Below are 12997 nucleotides of genomic sequence, written 5' to 3'. Positions count from 1 at the left end.
ACACAAAGAGCAGCGGAAGGGAAACTGGGCACAATCTCAGGAAACTTCTGGCTGACAGGCAGGACAGCTCATACAGCAAGAGGCGTGCAGATAACCCTGAAGGAAAGAGGCAATAGTGAAGTGCTGCTTGTAGGTGCTCTTTGTGTCAACAAATGACTGATAAAGGGTTTGGGAGAGTCAATAGATTTTAGCCCAAGGCACAGATAACATGCCAGTATCATGAAGCACTGTTCAGTGGTGTTGGAGTGTCTACAGAGACATTTACTATCTACAAAGACCACAGTGTAGCAAGGCGAAGGCTGCTGCACCTCTTTGGAGTGACTCTGTGTTTTCTTGCTTTTCAACTGTATTCATTGTTCTGTGATGCAGGTCAGTGTTTATAGATAAAAGCTGCTTTGAACAAAATTTCCTTTTGGATCATCAGAGTAAATATGTCCACAAGTCCAGGAGTCCCTTGTCTTCAGCCTCTGTGTATAACAGCACTTGGAGTGGTGGTGCTGTCACACTTGGATGGAATAGCTGTGGGCTCAATTTTAATTTTTTTTGCATTATTTATCATCTTAGACAATGTCTATGGGTTCTTCAGGTAGCATGCTGCCCTCAGCCATTTTCTACTCTGGAATAAGGAATCCCCCAAATCCAGGCAAATACAGAGTCAGTGGATTGATCCAAGTTTGATCACACCATTAAGAATATCCTGTCATTTACAAAAAAGGTTTGAGGTGGTTTGTTTGCTGCAGCTGGAAACCTTCATTTCATTACGCAAATTATTTCTCTGAAAGCTGCTAAGAAGGATTGTGGTCTATAATTAGAATAATACCCCACAGGATTACGTTCACAAATGTAATTATATAATCATTTAGAACTAAATTGTGCTGTGAAACTACAAGGTTTTTCAAAGTGGTACTGGCATTTCTGGAGGGTTGTTTTCAAGATTTTCTGTTGTAAAGTAGTTGCCCAGGCCAATTAGAAAGATTTTCACTTCAATGGAGAGCTCCCCCCACCTACCCCTATTAAAAGTTTGAGATTAATCAAGATTGGGGTTTATGTTCAAATATCTGCTGTAATTCAGAACCAGTTAGCAGCAGTGAAATCAGATGCAGGCGTTTAGCTTTCAGTATTTACAGTGAGACAGTGTAAGTCAGACTGTGTCTGTTGAATGTCCACAGAGGAATGCTGTTTTACACAAGCTCCTTTAGTACAATTGGTACCTTAGTATTTCATTCAGAAACAAACAATCAGTTGGTGAAATTGTTCTTCAGGGACTGTTGAATCACGGCTCTATGGCAGGGAGGCTGTGAGCTGTAGTTGTGTCCGCGATGCTCTTGGAAGTCTGAATACACTGAACTCTCTTTCCTTACTCAAACCTGTGTGAATGTGTCGGTGCAGTTCATGGATGAGCACTGATATAATACAAAACTATTTTGGACTAAATTCATTTCACTGTTCTTCTGCCTGAAATGGTGAAACATAAATATGAAATAGAGCAGTTTTAATGCGTGCTTTTCTTCTTCAGGTTTGCAAAGCCTATTTTAATATCTTTACACTGTTCGTATGGCATCAAGCCACATCCTTTTTTACACTGGTTTATTCGCGGTGCCTTGTCTCTTGCACAGACAAAACAGTACCAGAAACTTTGCTTAGTGTAGCACAGTGTACTGAAACTCCAGAAATAAAAAGCAGTACATTGCCCTGTTTTATTAGGAATTCATCCACTGTCCTCTCAGGTTGCAAACTCCTGCTTACTGAGCCAAGGGATAATAGCAGGGTAAACTAATGAGGAACTGCAATATTTGCAACCTGAGAAAGGCAAATATTTCACTGAGTTCTCCAATTATCTCTGGTAGCCTCACACACTTCTAATGAGTACAAGGTAATCAGCCAATCTCTTCCAGTGTATTAATGAGAGACACTTAAAATTCTCCAGGATTCCTGTGGTGAACTGATACATGGACCGAAATGGATAAATAAAGTAGTTGTGCAGTTGCTAGTCTGATGCCTGCCATACTCCTCTCAGGGCTGGTTGTCTCTGCCTGCAGTGTGTTTTGTTGATGCCTTTATTGTATACAAACTAAAGAGACACTAATTTTGGAATTGCAAGGGTGCTTGAGCAGCAGCATAATCTGTCTGCTGGGAGACTATGAAATCATTCTCCCCCAAGACAGCATCCGTCTCCTAACAAGGACTACTCCGTGTTCAGGTACTAGCTCACGTCTCAAGCAGTGCAACTGGGCAAGAAATAGGATGCCAGAAAATGCAAAGCTGCAAACACCAGCAGTTACTAGCTGTGCTTTTACTGTCCCATCCCATGTCAGGAAGAACAGGAGGATCTCGGAAAGCAGCGAGCATGGCATGACAGCCATCTGCTTTGGGAGGCAGAATCCTTTCCCATAAGCTCCCCTGTGCAGGAGTCTCTGGGAACTGGGACAAGACCTAGAAATAGGAAGCACAAGAGAGGTGTGTAGAGTGGTAGGAAGAGCTAGAGGTATTCTGTTTTATCATGTGCCTTAACACCCTGGGGACTAACGATGAAGAATACAAATAAAGAAGTATTTGCTTCTGATTAGCAACAGCAGCTGTATTTATTCAAGATTTTTTTAAAGCAAGGACAGGAGGAATTGTTACTCAAATGGACTTTTCCTGTGAGGTTGGAATGTACGCAGATTTGTTAATACCCAACAGAAACTTGGAAAGGAAGTAGAATTTGAAAACATTCTCCAATCCAAAAGTCTGTGCCATAATGAAACCCATTTAGAAGCAGATGTTTATAGGAAAAAATATCAGTCATTTTAAAAATGTAAATTGACAGCCAGTATCCTTTCTAATTCCCTAATCTGCAGCTGTGCTAAATTCAAACGTGTACTTCTGGATGCTCGGGAGATTGGTACTGAGAGATGTTCTTCCATGTTTAGTACCTCCTGGCCTTAAAGTTACACCACATGTTTGTATCTGCTTGCAACTCATATTACACAGTTTTGTAGCACAGATCAGTTTAGTATTTTTGTAACGACACTAACACCCTCAGCTGAACTGTAAGTTCAGTTGGGGAACAAAATGGTGAGAGTCTGTTTTTACTGAATGAGAATCAAAGTTGCACAGCTGAGTTTTTAACTGGCGTCTTTGTCTTGTATGTAATTAGCATAGAGGTAGCCTAAAACAACTGTCTTGAACCACGAGACGGAACTGAAATGTCATTGAGGTTTTGCAGTCATTTGGTGGCTGGCGTGGGGTTTGGGTGGCATTGCAGATCTCGGTGGGCAAAGATCTGCACGGCAATGCCAGCCCAGTCACCTCCTCTCTGTCCCTGCTGGCTGAGTGGAGCCCTGGGAGTTTCAGTTCTCACAAAACACCAAGAATGTCAAAATTCTGTCTAATGTGCAAGCAAAAAGCTTCATCCAGCAACGCGGCAGCTCCCGGATTTGCTGCTCAGAAAGCTGAATGCTGAGAAGCAGCCGGAGAGAGCTGGGAGTGCTGTGAGGCACCAGCTCAGAAGGCTGGTGTTGGAGCCAGCAAGGGCAGCAAACTGGGGAAAGTAAGGGGAAAAATAAGTATTAATATGAGTGAAGTGTTGTGCCTGTGTATAAAACCTCAGTTGTAATATTGTAATACCTGTTCCTGTGGTTTATGATGGCATTAGGCTCTCTAAAGGTTTATTATGTGCAGCTGGATGTACATTAGTCTATTTATTAGTCATCACAAGGTTGTTGACATTATTTCCACAGTGCTTTTACATTAAGAGCTTACTGAAATGATAGATTTATGTTAGGGTACTGAAGTAATTTCCTCATATCAAGACAGCTTAGAAATACAGGGACCTAAGCTGTTGCTGTAATGAATTTTCTGCCTCTCACAGGGATATTTATCCAATCTGTTCTGTAAACAGAGAAATTAGTTCAGACTTGTGCAAATGCTTTAATTACACTTAACTGGATTAAATGGCTGAACTCTGAGGAAATGGTGTTTCTTCAGACAAAACAGTTTGACCAGGTCATCAGAGTACATTTTAAATTCAGCCTGACAGCTCTGGACAGAACAGGCCTGTATTAGCTGGGCTGCTGGTGAAGAAGCCACTGGCCCTGGGCAGTTGGGTTGAGACGTGAGGATCTGTGACATGAAGGGCAGTTTGGATTTAGAGTTCACGCCATCTCCTCTCTTCAAGCTCACTCCTCTTGGACAGAAATTAGTCTTTGGAAACTGATCCAAATTGTGGCAGTTTCACAGTCTCTTTCTTCCTCCATGAGTGAATGGTTGGCTCCAAAGGTTTTATGGTGAATATTTGCTCATCAATTTTCTAAAGGTGAATGCAGCAAATCATCTTAAAGGCTTCAGGTCTCATTTCCGTGACTGTGTTGTGTTTGTTTGAGCACCTTGCTCAGAAATGTGATGACTTTTGGAGAAATGCCAGATGTCGTTGTTGCATCTGCCTGCCATTCCCCTTAGAGCAACCTCAGCTATGCCCCGAGTGAAACACACGTCCCCTTGTGCGCTGGGGATGGGCTCCAGGCAGCCAGTCCCAGCCACAGCTTCCCGCATCCTCCAAAAACACTCTTTGGCCCTGAGAAGGATTTGGCTTCTAATCCCACCTTGTGCTAAGCTCCTCATTAATTTGCTACAGCCAGCTCCCTGCTCAGCATGCTCCTTGCAGGATTATGTTGAGGCATTTCTATTTCATTTTTCACCTTATTGAAACCAAATATATCTTAGACAGCGGTGTAGGTCCTGTTGCAAAGCCAGGACCAAACAGCGACGACTCTAGTGCTTGATTCCATTTAACCCCCAGGAGCTCAGCATCCCCCAGCCTCCCTGTGCACCCCTCCGAGCAAGTGCCTGGGTTAGCCCTTGGCAGAAAGTTGCTCATTGGTGCTGACAATGAGCCCTGAGTGTAAAGGAGCCACGTCCTTTCTTCTCAGACTCCAAAATGAGCATAAAAACTAAACCTGATGAGTGTGGTCATGGACATAAGGCAAAATGACACCTTGCACTTACACCCTTTCTCACCTTCTCAGCATTCTTTATAGAGACGGTTTCTGTGCTTTCCACAGATACGCAAAATGGCAACACTGTCACCTCTGTTATTTCTATATGCTCTAAAATTTACTTGTCATATGGTAACGCTCATCTTTACTGTCTTCTCCACTTCTAGCCATTGCAACTCCCACTCTTCCAGTCCTTTAGCCATTTAGAGGTAACAGCTCAGCTTCTGTTTTTAATTGCCACTGTCTGAGCCAGAACTACTGAAGAGCTGTGGAATTTCTCTGGTTTGCTGGGGTTCCTGAGACCAGAATTCCTTCTAAACCACAACTGCAACACGAACATCTTCATGGCGTATTTCAGCAGTGTCTTTGAAATTTATTCTAATTAGCTCTCTCTGATAAAAATGGGTCTCTTATAAGTATTATATACAGAGGTACATTTCAAGCACAGGAAACTGGAAGAATTTAAAAAGTGATTGTATGGCAGAGGACAAAAAAATGTGTGCACACTCTGTACAGACCTTCTATTTCATGCAGTGTCTGAGAAGCTGTGTTGAGTAAAGTATATACAATTTTAGTACATCCATATATCCACTTCCATACAAAGATAAATATTGACTTCAATCATTAAAAAAAAAAAGAGCTTTTATTTTTCTCAATATTGTAAATATACTGTTGCTACAAGGGCAGCTGTGAGCTTTATTCTGTTTAAGGTTTTAAATAGCTTTATGCACATAATGGGCAAAGGCCAGGATTGTCAGATCCTGCCAGAAAGGAAATCAGCTATAATCAAAGTGTGGCACGGCATTACATACCTCACCATGCAGACAGTGCAGGGCTAAACGGAATCCGTAAATTCAGTGTGTGTCAATTCCTTGTAATTTAGAGTTCACTGCAAGTTGGCCTTGAGTCTCTTTTGATTTAAAATATTCCTGATTTGCACTGGTGCACCTCAGGAGAGGGAGACGTCCCCAGCTTTTTAATATTAACAGTGAGTGGAAATGCCATCAGCATTTATCATTCAAACTTTGCTGAATACATTACACTGCAGATCTCATTGCTCCTTTTGCAGAACGGGAGAGGAAGGGAATTGTGTTAAATACTTGGTGGCTGTGCCAGGAAGGCTCTCAGTGCTCCTGCTGCCGGGAGCAGCTCTCCCCAGAGCACAAGTCCTGTCCCCTGCCCCTGCAGTACCACACTTGGCCAGGCAGCCTGGGCCGGTGCTGGGAAGATGCCCAGAGTCACCTCTGTGTGTGAGCTGTGCCACGAAGCAGTGGCTCACACTGCCTGTTGGGAAACAGGCACAGGCCTGTGTTTCCTAGAGCTCCTCTAAGTATTTTGAACAGTATTGTAGCCGGTGGTTTTTTTGTTTGTTTGTTTGTTTTCGGCAGAGGGAGCGGTGGCAGAAGTTGGTTATTCCCACAGCACTCAAGCATAGCCCTGCCACTGCGGGGCACAGAGCAGGTTTGTCCTCCCACCTCCCAGGCTGGAGCAAACTCAATGGTTTGATTATATGAGATTAAGAACATGATGCTTCCCCATTGCTTGATAGCGTTCATTCCATTTATCTCCGTCGGTGCTTACAAGGACATGTCTGACTTCTGATTTGGCTATGTTTCGGTTCAGCTCCCTGACCGTGGTTCCTTTTAATGTTTATTTTCATGAGATAATTAATCCTCTTAGCGTATGGTACCTTCTCACCTCAAAGGTGTTGTTCTCTTTGTTCTCATTGTTGTTCCCAGCCCTGGGAACATCAGTAAATACTAAACCACAGCCCATGGCTTCATTACAGGGAATGGTGACCAGTGGTAGTAGGACACATGGAAATGGAATGAAGCTGCATCAGGGGAAGTTCAGATTGGACGTTAAGGAGAGGCTCTTCACTGAGAGGGTGTCCGGTCACTGGAACAGGCTGCCAGGGAAGTGGTCATGGCACCAAGCCTGCCAGAGTTCAAGGAGTTAGTCCCATGATTCGGTTTTAGGTAGTCCTATGAGAAGCAGGGAGTTGTACTCAATGATCCTTATAGGTCCCTTCCAATTTGAGATACTCTATGATTTTATGATTCTGTGAACAGCTGTATCTCTTCTCTTCTTCAGACCTTTTATTTTCTCTGGGCTATGACAGCTAAACATCAGAGTTTAAACTAGCACAGAGAAAGGACCCAGCTTTTTTTGTGCTGGATAAAGCCCATGTGGACATTACATTAGCAAGAGCTTCTTGGCGTCTCCCAGTTTTGTCAGGGAAGCCTCTCTGGGAATAGCAGAGACAACTAACCATCCTCTGTCATGTACCTGATTGAAAGGGGGGCTCATTCTCCTTTCTTTTATGTCAGCGGTTTGAAACAAATGAAAGGAACTGCACTGGCACTGACCAAGGGCTGTTTAGAAGTCATCTGCATTGGTTCTTGTCCTGGAGCTGGTGTGGGGGGAGAAGGCTTTCAAGTAAAAACTCATTTCGGACAAGTAGAGGACTTTTCAGCACTTGTTTGGGGTTAGAAAGTGTAATCACTTGTATTATTACCATAAAATAAATATCAGGAACGTTTTGAGAGTTTTTAGTGAGCTACTAAAAGCTAAACCAGAAAATGGCATTAATGAGAAATAACACCACAAAAAAATGAAAGTCACTGCTGTCCATTTGCACATAGGCACTGTCAGAAAAAGCTAAATATCAGTCTTCATAGCAAGATTGCTGTTTGTTGGTGAATCATTTTTGTGCATATGAAGAATGCTTTGGGATTTTGCTCCCTTGTATGTTTATTTATGAAATGGAAAGCAGGCAGAAATTTTGAGTAGTCCCATGGTATAACCCAGAACTGAAATGTAAAGATGCAATGAAAAAAACAGTGGTGCTAATAATAGAAATGCAAGGTCTCTGAGGGTGAGCATGATCGGTGGGGGATGCTAGTGCTGTTGTAATCAGGAAGGAAAGGATTCTTCTGCTTCACTTCTTCCCAAGATTTTAGGAAAGCTTTTTCTTTGTTTTAAAGTTGTGCTTCACAAGAATCTGGTGACAGTCACAACCTGAAGGAGCAGGGCAGAAACAAACCACAAATGCAGCAGCGCTGAATGTTTGGGGGCAGAGCGAACAGCCAGTTTTTGGCTTCATGACATTCAGGGGCAGCTGGCAAATTTATTCATTCTAGGTTGGCTTTGACTGTGCCAGCCTGCACAAGGCTGAAGGGTAGCCCTCTGCTACCTCTACGATAGAAAACTGTGACTTCCCTTAACTGGTGATGTGAAGAGTGAGCAAATTTACTGGCCTAAAGCATCTTGCATCTCAGCAGCAGCAAACTAGCACAAACCCAATGAAGCTCCCCTGTGAGGTGCCTTTCACTCTCCCTGTTGGACTGAGATCCTTTTGTCATATTTATTTCAAATTCCAGTAGCTTGTGTGCACTCTTGTGTCATACAGCTTTGCCACTGGAATTGCTTCTGTATTTGTCTTTCTAGCAGTGTTTAATGCCTTTTTTATGTGTAGTTTCCTCTCCTTTCTGCTCTGCTCCTATTAGTTCTTCAAGCAGTCTGCCATGTCTCTCCTCCAAAAGTGGCATAAGCGCCTTAGCACGCTAAGCCTTCATGGATGGTTGCTCCTGTTTCACTGAGTGGAGGCGGAGATGATCGGGCCCCTCTTCCAATCCTATTACCTCCTTGTACTCTTCTTATAAAAAGTGGGCAATGAGGGTGAGCTGGCCACAAGCACTGTTGTGCAGGACATCAGTACAGTCATGATTTAACACTATCATTCAGCAGATATAAGTCACTAAAGCTTTCAGCAAAGCTGTAGGGCTTAACCCAAAGCACTCGGAAACAAGATAAAAGCTTAAGCATTTCCTCATCTCACATTCGCACCTGAAGATATGTGTGTACTGACCTTTCATATTGCTGGAATCAGCGTGCAGTGAAAATCCCTCTGTAATTTAGTGCTACAAGGCGTGCAGTCTGACTCATCTCTGAAAGAACATTTTGTCTGCCACTCAGGGTCCAGAGTGGCTAAGTGTATTATTTGTCTATAAATAAAAACACCTTATGAAAAGTGCGTTCTAGTCAGGGAAAGCAGGCATATTTGATTCACATGGTTATTTTGTCCACAAAATACAGAAACTGAGGAACTGTGAAGTTGCTCTCAGTTATCCAGGTCTATACTTCACCAACTTCTGCTGGTGCTTCAGTCGTGTTGAGGTGAAGAGAAGGGGTCTGTGCCACTCCATGAATATTTCACACTGATTATTTCACTTTTGGGGCAACTCTGGAGCATGTTGAAGCACACTTTGTTGGGAGATGTTGACCTGTTATTCCACCAAGAAATCGTGGCTGTGCAAAATTGCCCATCTCTCTCCTTGGGTCCTTTTGCCAGGGTTACAGCTGTATCCATGTTCTGAGAGAAAATTAAAGTCTCTCATCTTTTACAAAGGATGGTATGCTACTAAATCAGGGTTTTTAAATAAACCTTGGATAGTTTTTGTTCTCTTGCCTGTATCCTCACTAAGCACTAAATTTTATGCCTAATGGGGCTATTATACATCTCCGTCTAAGCAGGACTAGTAAAACAATCTAAAATTATTTCAAACACTTTCAAGTGTCCTGATGACATGTATCTTCATACAGTTACTGACGTTTAGTCTCACCAAGAGATGGAAAATCTTTTTGAAATTAGCCAGCATCCATGTGGAAGGTAATGAACTGGCTGATTAGATTCTGTTCTCATTATCGGGGTATGAACATTGGCAGGAGAAGCAGAACCGGGGCCAGACTGGGCTGTCTTCTGTAACTCTCACTTCAGGTAACTGCACTGCATCTGAGATCAGTGTGGCAGGCGTATGGTGTTCTTGGCGTTAGACAGTCTGCAAGGGGCTTAAGAACAGCAGGGCAGAAAATACGGGATGATGTCCCATTATGTAGGCAGTGGCAGGTTCAGCATTGAGCTCTGGTGTCATTTGCTCTCTATAGCCAGAACTTTTATTTACTATCTAGGTTAAATAATTTTTGGTAGCAGCATCCATGATCATCTGTTGCCTGCAAGTCCTTGGCTTTTCTAGCAGGGGATATATATTGGACTAGTCAGGTTGTCTTCTGTGATACCTGTCAGTTTAAATCGTATGACCTTTTAGCGAGCTCTGGACCTCACCTGTCTAAGTCAATTGAATCATGTGTCTTTGTAAGGCTTCACGATGTCAGAGTTCTTTCAGCTGAGAAAACTAACTGAAAAAAGCTGGCAAATACTTCACTTAAGAGTAGGTAAAATTGGAGGATAAATATATCTTCTTCTGCATGGATTTTCCTATATTGTTCAACTTCCTTTAGATGCCTTTTGCTGAAAACGTTCACCCTTAAAGCAGCCCTTTATCTGCATTTGACTGGTTCTCAGACACCAAGATCTGTGGAAAGTAATTAAATTAAATCTTTTTTCCTAATTGAATTGAGTCAGCGCAGTTGTTGTCCATTTCCTTTAGGCTTCACAACATAGAATCAACAATTTCCTCTTGGATTTCAGGTCTCCAATTTTCAGCCGCAGCTCCAACGTGCTATATTTCACCTTTTCATCCCAGGAGTTCCTGTTTGCTTTTTCCAAACCATGGTAGTATCCATATTTCTCATTCTGAGGAGAAATGGTCTTTCACTGTGTTGCCTTTTGTATATGAACTTCAAAAAACCCTCTTCAGGTCCTGTTTTACTTACTATAACCATGTCTCGCTCTTCTCTGGGGCTTTTGGCTTGTTACTAGCTGTAGTGGCGGCACAGAGGGGAGTATCTGCCACCCCCTGCCTTTGCACAGCACCCAGTGGCTGTTGCACTCTGCTGTTCCCACCAAGGGTGAAGGTTTGGTGTGCTTTGGTTTGGTTCGGTTCCTCCATGGCATATGCAACACCTAGCTCGGCATTGGGGTGGCATAAGTGGGGCCAAGGAATTTGCAGTGTCTTATGATCCACCTAATGCAGTGCAAATGGGTGCCAGGGGAGATGCAGCTTCTTTTGCTCCCTTTCACCACTCCAGCTTCCTCAGGGAATCCTCCTGCCCTATGTGCAGTCTGAGCTGCCAGTCCTAGTACAGGTTACTGAGAGTCACTGCACATTTATCAAAGGTGAATGGTGACAAGTTAAGTTCAGCATAATTGAGACAAGAAGAGTTTAGTCTTCAGTTGCTAATGGTATCACCAGGCCAACAAGACCCCCTGGATATTTCTTTTATTGGAAAGAGGTAATGCTTACCAAATCATTTGCCACCTTCAGGGGTTGGAAAATTTCTAATCCTAAAGAAAGGGCCTGAGAATATAAATCCACTCGTAATGCAATCTGAATCTCTGAGTCCTTGTTTCATAATGTATTAGATCACATTTTGACTTGTAAGAAGTGTCCACATGGGTGAGACTGGGAGAGCTGCGGCTGTAATGGCGTGCAGCACTCGTGATTTCACTCCATCAGCAATCACTCAGTGGCTGCTCAGCAAAGTGAATAAGAAAAGGTCTAATGTAATTGACAGTAAAAGGCCTCTGAATTGAGTTACTCCTGCTTTTCCTTTTAAAGTTTCTGATTACAGTGTAATTGCTACTCAGTAGCAGTCTTCAACAAAACTTCCATTTTTCTTCATCCATGTATTTTTGGTTTTCTAATGCCAAGGTTACTCAGGAGCAGCTCGGTAATTCCATGCTTGTGGACTCAGTGTTGTATAGGCCCCTCCTGTTTGTAATGAAGCTGTTATTTCACCATTCCTGGTACTCACCTGGCTTACTTTAGCAGAAAATACGGCTGTTGACTTAGAATTCATTGATAGCAACAAATAGGATGAGGTTATAATTTGTCAACTGTGTTCACTGGGCACAGGATTTGTTTCAAGTGTCTGATAGATTTCACACAAAGTTCGGGGGACAAATGCTCGATGAGCAGTGCCCCAGGTAGGCAGCACATCACCTGCCAGTGCCCCAGCAAAAAGACTGGATGCAATGAAGAAGAGGCTGCGGTGCAGCAGGGTGGCAGGGAAGGACTAAGACACAACAGGCTGGGAGAAATGCTGTCTGCAACTCTGGCAGTTCACCGTGCAGTTGCAACATATGCACTTAAATGAACTTCAGACAAAGCACAGTAAAAGTTTCTTTCTCTACAAAGGCATCCAAGTGCAATGAATAAATAAGATAAATTGTCTTTTAGAAGGATGGGAGTGTTTCCAATATGCCTAACAACCATTATGGTCTTATGTCAAGCACAAGTGGGGGGAAGAGGAAGAGTTCTCTTCTACGAGGTCTTTTCTTAAAGGATATGATAGATGATTAAGGTGCACAGAAAGCTTCAACAGTATATATGTGAAAGTTCTCCCTGCAAGGGTTCATCGTAAAACAAATGCGCTGCTTTAAGGATAATGACATGGTATTATTTATGTAGACAGTTTCAGCAGTTCCCAAAGAGGAGTAAATGCTGTAATCATACCCATAAAGGCCTGCCTGCTTGCTTGCACATTATTTGGCATTAATTTTAGTACAGAATAATTATCAAAGGAACATTTGGATTTATTATCTGTAAAGGCAATTTTAAATGAGGTATGAATTCAATATAGTAAGTGTTCTCTCAGCAGTGTGAATCCAAAATAGAGTCGTCGTCTTTCACCGATAAGTCAAGCTGTGCCTCAGCATATGGAGATTTTCATAATATATTCTATTCAAGAATTAGAAAGCAGTAAATATTTGTGAAAGCGATAGTCAGCAACTGCTTCTGAGGGTGGCGATGATGTACTGTAAGATTTAGAAATTAGTCCCTAAAGTCCCCAATCCTGCATTGGATGCTGAAAGCTCGGCTTGGTTTTAAGGTCTTTTTGAGGAGAGAATGAGACAGGAGAGTGAGGTGTTAAATGTTAAGAAGACAGTTTTAAGATGAGAACCTGAGTTAACACAGCTCAGTAGTATGATCACCTGCAGTGAAACGTTCACCTAAAATTCCAGTGCTGCCATTTTTCAGCTTCTAAAAGTAAATGGATTAGGAGATGGTACAAGTCATCTGTACTGCTGCAGACCGTAGGTTTTATTGGGCTATTTT

The sequence above is a fragment of the Caloenas nicobarica genome, chromosome 9 (genome assembly GCF_036013445.1).
Source record: "Caloenas nicobarica isolate bCalNic1 chromosome 9, bCalNic1.hap1, whole genome shotgun sequence".
Classification (NCBI taxonomy): Eukaryota; Metazoa; Chordata; class Aves; order Columbiformes; family Columbidae; genus Caloenas; species Caloenas nicobarica.
The sequence above is the reverse complement of the archived record's forward strand: the minus strand, read 5'-3'. Positions refer to the sequence as shown.